The 5,863-nt window shown below is 38.3% G+C and overlaps 1 long non-coding RNA gene across 1 annotated transcript; it reads right to left on the bottom strand.

The window, feature by feature from the left end:
- Positions 1-449: 449 nt before the first annotated feature.
- On the bottom strand, positions 450-2,785 carry LOC144318536 (uncharacterized). The gene is made up of 2 exons (XR_013384543.1): positions 2,594-2,785; positions 450-705 (listed from the first exon to the last, which is right to left on the bottom strand). It is a non-coding gene; the product is annotated as an uncharacterized LOC144318536 (long non-coding RNA).
- Between the last annotated feature and the right edge of the window lie 3,078 nt (positions 2,786-5,863).

Below are 5,863 nucleotides of genomic sequence, written 5' to 3'. Positions count from 1 at the left end.
CGAATACAGTATATTTATGGGCCTCGCATTTTTGATCCCAAGTGTTGAGAACAAGCAAGTTCACAGAAACATGTGCCTAGAACAGCGCCCCGTGATCAGAGAGCTCTGTCTACGGAAGGGCTCCTCCCCCCTTCACATGGACTTAGCTTCCTTCAGAAGCCCACAAGTAGCTACCTGGGCAGGTTCAGCTCATTGATTTGCCACTGCCTTTATTCTCCTGAAATATGACTTTCTATTCATGCTATCCTGGTTTCTATTCCACCCTGTAATTTGTGCAAAAAGCAAAGTATCAGGCGTGCCTGCTTAACAGTCTATTGACATTTTGCAGAACAGAACAGATTGGACCTATTTTCTTTCTGCAATCAGTTTAAAGTATTTGAACCTTTCTAACAGCTGTGAGACAATATTTATTCTTAGTCAGCAACTGAGTTCATGAGTCTGACACCATGTAATGTATGTAACTGTGTATTAAACCATGCAGAGCTGCCTGAGGAATGAGACAGAGCTTCGACAGGAGATCAAGCATGCTCTGAAAAGGACGCTTTGCGCTGGTGCGATGGGTCAGACTCCACTCTAGAAATAGCACAAAATGGTTCAGGAGGATGCCAGGGATTTCCATTTCCAGGAAGGCCAGTCGAACTCACCGGCAGGGGGAGTGTTTGTAGAGTTTTTCTGGGTGATGTTGTGGTAGTAGGGGCAGGGTTCCTGCAATGGGAGAGTTGTGGGAGATGATTAGGTAGTAGCTGTTTATGTGTGAATTTCACAGGATATCAAATAAATTTCAACCAATTCTGCTTGTTTTTAAATTATTAATAAGAAGCCTCAGGGAAGGGTTGGGTTATGAACCTTTGGGATGTATGCATAGAATCACTTTGGGAGCTTATTAAAAATGTAGACTTCTGTTTGCATCCTCTAGACTTTCTGGTTCAGAAGGTCACGGGTAGAGCTAAGGGATTTGCATTTTAAATAATCATCACAGGTAATTCTGATGCATGTAATTTAAGACAGATTGTTAAAGATTTCAAAAGGAGAATGAAGACCCTAGCACACTTCTTGCCCACGATTCAATCTCAACACTAATCCACAAATATTCAAGAATAAAAAATGGAGCAAAACTGACTCTACTACAGTGTTGTGTAGTTCGATTGTACATGGTGGGGAAGGTAATCAACATTTTTCTATCCCTTAATATGTGTCAGATGATTGGAATGCAATAGATTTTAAGCTTTTTATAGCTCTGTAAGTCAGTTCACATTACGTCATTTTACGGGTAGTAAAACAGGCTCAGAGATGTTTAGTAGCTTGCCCAAAATGACACCTGGTAATTACCAGAGCCCCCTTAGGCTTCTCGCTCTCCTCATTATGCTTGGGAAAGTTTCTCATGACTTCCTTCACAATGTCTTCACCAACAAATCTTAAGCCTGTGTTTGTAGCCTGGATCTCTCTCGGGTGTTCTCCAGCCATCTAGCCGTTGGTCTGTTTGACAACTTTGCCTTGATGTTTCCCAAACACCTGAGGTTCTCAATTGTGTTCTCAATTGTACTTGACCTCTTTCTCATATATTTTTTTCTCCTTTACTAATCCTCCAGCTCAGCCAGTAGGACCCACCATCTACCTATTGGTCCAAGCCAAACATCATGAAGTTCTTTTGGCCAAAACACCTAATAACCTCCTGATCCTATTCTTTTCTGCTGGTCCTCCCTGCTAACCTTCTAGTTCAGGCCAGTATCATCTCTTGACAGGTGTATCAGTTAGTGTTTGCTACACAACACAAATTTTCCCATAACCTAGTAGTGGCTTAAAATAGAAATAATTTTACTTAAAAAAAAAAAAAAGAAATCATTTTACTTAACTCACAATTATGTGTGTCAGCTGTGTAGTTCTTTGGGTCTGGACCAGTTTGGCTAAGCTCTGCTGGGCTTTCTCTTGTGTCTGTGATGTGTTGGTGAGATGGCTGGTGGCATAACGACCTACCATGGTCTCACATATCTAGCAGTGGGCAGGCTGTCAGCTGATGCTCATATGGCTTTTGACTAAGATGCTGGGGTTCTTTTCGATAAGTGGCCTCTTATTCTTCAGTAAGTTAGTGTGAGCTCACCCACATGGTGGTCTCAGTATTCCAAGCACAATAAAAGAGATGTAGAAGTACTTTTCAGGCCTTTGCACTATATTTGTTAATGTTACCCAGAGCACCTGACTCATTCACTCACCAAAGTTTATGGATAGAGGGAAAGAAACGTTTTATGGCCATTTTTGCAAACTATTACACTGGGACTTTGTAATAGCCTCCTAATGGTTTCCTTACCACCACTCTGGCTTCCTCCAATCCCCTTTTCATCCAGCAGTCAATGAATGGTCTATCATGTCTTTACTCTGCTTGAAACTTTACTGCTATACCATTGTTTTGAATGTTCTAAAGTCCTAGCTCCTTAATGTGACTTAATAAGGTACTCCAGGATATATGTTCTATCTCCCCTTCAGGCTTTGACTCTCTCCCTATATTCTTAATTTCTTGTGATTACTTAAATAGCCAGATTTACTCTTTCTTAATCAGAGGGAACATGTGGCAGTAAGCTCTCATTAGTCTCCTTACCTTTCTCTCCCTGCAGAAGCTCTTTCTCATTTCCTTATCTTCCTTCCCCTCCCTTGTCTAACTAACATATTTATCCATAGTCTGAGCTTTTAAATATTCCTTCCTTAGGCTTTCCCTTGACTTTTTAAAATATTAGCAGTTATACTTTATTGCTTTAAGTGTTAGTCTTGGCTTTCCTGTGAGACTGTAGGCATTGTGAGGTCATAGACCATGCCTATTTTGCCTAGTACTGACTCTCTAACATGTAGCTCAGTGCCTGACACACAGCAGGTGCTCGATAAATACTGGCTGAAAGAACAAACACCCCTGACTTATTTCAGAATTCTTCTTACTATGGCACACTGCAACTTAGGCTCAATTTGCTGACCCTATTTCTTTTGCTTATACTTAATATATTTTGTTTATGGACTAGAAATGATTTAAGTAATGTGAGCAGAAGGAAAATATATTATTTTTCTCTATATATCATACATATATATGATATTGGAGGTATTTAGCAAATTTACTAATTAAATTTAGTAAATTTGGTAAATTCATACATTTCTTGTACAGGGGTAAAGTGAAATTTATGTCAATGTATTTTTCTTGCATCCCATCCTTCTCAGAGAGAAAAATAAGTGAGTGATTTAAGGAGGAGAGGATAGGACCTCTCCAAAGGGAGTTTAGACAAATTTTCAGTGGTCTGAGAGCAGTCTTCCCCATGTTGTCTTAGCTATGGTCTGCTGCTGTATAAATGTTTTCTTGGTGGGCTGGCATCGTGAACATTGGCCAAAGTTTGTTTTTTGGAAGCCAGTCAACTCTGAAGGCCATTATAAAAGTCATGAAAGCCTACTTGGGAAATAGAGTTTCAAGGCTTGCCTTCCTTGACTTGTGTACACCTTGTGTCCTGTATAGTTTGTGTAATGTGAAGCTGCTATGGTGAAGCTCCTAGCAAATCTGATAGCTCTGTTACTGCAAACTCAAAACAGAAAAGATTTTTCAGAAGTTTTCTCTGCACTCTAGAAAAAGTTGCCAAATCAAATAGTTCTTCTTACATCAATGTTACCTTTATTTCCCTGGAAAACTAAGTCATGTATAATTTGTATAAATCTACTTAGAAGCCTATAGTCTGATTTACAGCATCTCTCCATACTCTTTATCTTTTGGTATTTCTCAATTTTTCCATCTATGAAATGGATATTTGAAATAACTTTGTGTACTATAAAGTGTTATTCATTCATCAAGCATTTCCTGAGTACATATGTTCCAGGCCTTGTGTTAAACCCAAGGCAGGGATATAAAAATGAATAACATATAGTCCTTGCTCTGATTGAGGTCACAATGGATGGAGTGACAGATGAGGGTAAAATCGCAATACAGAATGAACAAAACTGCAATATCACAGAGGGGGTAACAGTTAATTCTGGCTAGAGGGTTCACAGAAGAGAAGATATTTAATGTGGGTTTGGAAGGATAGACAAGATTTTACCAGAGGGAGAAGACAAAGGGCATTCTAATCAGATATCTACTTATAAACTGTAACAGGAGACTCACTCCATCTTTAAAACAATGATAAGTGGTGGGAAAATACCCGGAAGGCACATAAAAGAAGTATAATTGTGAATTATATTTATTTATTTTTGGATTAAGAGAAGACAAGTGGAAGTCATAAAACAAAGCAGCTTCAAGGACAATTAACCAGAACAAGAAGCCACGAAAATTCACTGGGGGAAACAAAACCTGTTACTTTTTACTTTATATATACCCTCAAAATGTGTGAAAGCTTTGAGGCCACCCCCGTAAAACTTCACAGATCAAAGAGGGTGCTTTTCTCTTATTTAATAATCTGATAAGTGGATATGTCAACATAGAGGTGAAAAAAATTCAAAGTGTTTTTTAAAATTATTTTTATTATTTTTTTTAAATTGAAAGTGTTTAAAGGTGTTTGGTCAAGGACACATTCAAATACTTTTAGAAAAGTATCTTCAACAACAATTCATGAACTAAGCAGAAAAATGGGAAAGTAGTTGAGATCTAATTAGAATTATTATCAACACTTTGTGTCATGGGTGCCGAAGCCCATTACTCCTTTATACCACCTTACCCCTATTGCCAGCGGACTACTAAGATGGATGAATTAATTTTAAAGGTAGCAATCTGTGCAAGGCAGATTCAAGAAAAAAGCAAAAACATTTTAAAGGTAAAGAATTCAAAATCTCAGGGGAAATGCATCTACCTATACACACAGATTCGTTTCCCGTTTTCAAATACACCAACTTATAGATCAGACACATAATTTAAATTATTCAGAAAGATGTCACTGAGAATGAAAGAGAGTGCACTTTATAATTGTCACCAGGGAAGCAGGTGCGAACCTGGACTGTCCTGGGCATGTATGGTAACTTAGTTGTAGGAACTGCGCAGTTAAGCTCTGTTGAACAGGACAAAACAAATGCTTTTTGTTCCCCTCTAAGGAGCTCCTGGGGCTTTTGGTTCTGAAACACAGAAGTTTTGGCTTAGGCAAAACATTATCTAGGTGGGAATGGAGTAGAATAAGGACCAGTATATTGTTGTGCTTGACGTCATTGACTGGTTTCAAATTCTGGCTAACTGTGTGACCTTGGGCAAATTGCTTAACTTCATTGTGCCTCAACTTCCTCATCTGTAAATTTGGGATAATAACTGTTATTGTGAGAATTAAATGATACTACAAAGAAAGTGCTCTCAAGAGTGTCTGGCTCACAGGATTATATGTTTTTATTTTTATAATTATCCTTGTTTTATAGATTATACTCCCCCCCTTCCCCAATTAAGGAAAACAGAAACAAAACCCGAAAGGAACAGACCAACAGATTATGTTCAGGGTTAATCTGATATTTGGGTTCAATTTAAGATAGAAAGTGGTCCAGGACAGATTGAGCTGGAAACTTGGGCCTTCACCAGAAAGAAGTATTTCCAAGAATTCTCTGGAAATGAGTGAAGGGGACGAAGAGGTCAGACAAGACCTTATTTTATTGGTTTGGTTTAGAAAAGTCTCTGACATGTCCAATGCTGGGTCAGTTCTGGACTAGATTTGTTACTCATGTAGTGGTGTTGTCAAGGTGAATGAGATTTGGAAAAACAGTAGAAGCAGCCGGAACAACCACAGGAGATCCGTATTTATATGTTTACCTTTAAATCTTGCCTATTAGGCTGATTCCTCTTCATTATTACAACAGCTAATAATTATAATAATTACAATTACAACTAATACAATAATTTAAAAATCATTATAGCTGTCTTTCTTAAGCA

The sequence above is a fragment of the Canis aureus genome, chromosome 8 (genome assembly GCF_053574225.1).
Source record: "Canis aureus isolate CA01 chromosome 8, VMU_Caureus_v.1.0, whole genome shotgun sequence".
NCBI classification, from domain to species: Eukaryota; Metazoa; Chordata; class Mammalia; order Carnivora; family Canidae; genus Canis; species Canis aureus.
Note: the sequence above shows the minus strand (reverse complement) of the source record. Positions and strands in the feature narration are given on the sequence as shown.